The sequence below is a fragment of the Octodon degus genome, unplaced genomic scaffold (genome assembly GCF_000260255.1).
Source record: "Octodon degus isolate 3935 unplaced genomic scaffold, OctDeg1.0 scaffold00011, whole genome shotgun sequence".
In the NCBI taxonomy this organism is placed as follows: Eukaryota; Metazoa; Chordata; class Mammalia; order Rodentia; family Octodontidae; genus Octodon; species Octodon degus.
In genome coordinates this window covers 6,749,113-6,749,950 of record NW_004524587.1, presented here as the reverse complement: position 1 = coordinate 6,749,950, position 838 = coordinate 6,749,113, and positions in this window count along the sequence as shown.

Here is an 838-nt window from a genome sequence, read left to right as displayed (position 1 = left end):
AAAAAAAAAAAAAAGAAAGAAAGAAAGGCAGAGGGCGGACTGCATACCTGAGGGCACCAGCTGGTCAGAAGAGTTGAGATTAGAATCTTGGTGTCCAAAGTGACAGTCTACCAGGGACATAGCTTAGTAGAATAAGCGTTTGCCCAGCAAGTGCAAGGTCCTGAGTTCAATCCCCCGTACCACACACACACACAAAAGCGAAGTAAAAGCGAAGTGAAAGTCTTCAGGACCTCACTGCCCCTTACTCTGCCTGTAGCATCTGTCTGGCCTTAAGGAAAGGGCTGGACAAAGGTCGGGTATGTGAATGTTCTTAACACCAACCACTTCTCCAACACCAAATGGATGTGTAGCCATCCCATTCAATTCTTTTTTTCTTTCTTTTTTTTCTTTTGCATTACCAGGGATTGAACTCAGGACCTTGCACTTGCCAAGCAAGTGCTTATCCTACTGAGATATATTCCCCCACCCCCATTCAGTTCTGACACTACCAAGAATCAGTGTCTTATCTCCTAGGAGAAGGGAAGGCACAGTGCCAGAGAACTGTCCCTATGTTGGATGGCAGCTGCAAGTGGCGTGCCTACGCTACGCTACTTAGTGCACACTTGTTTCTTGCTGATTATGAATTCTGGGGCGCCCATAGCTCCTTCCCCTATCAGGCATGAAGGCTTGCTAGGACAGTTCACAAACTCAGGAAACTGCTATATTTTCTAATACAGGTTATTCTATAGGATGAAGATTGAATATATGTTTGTTTGTTTTTTTTTGTGGAACCAGGGATTGAACTCGGACCCTTGCACTTGCTAAGGAAGTGCTTATTCCACTGAGCCATCTCCCCGGC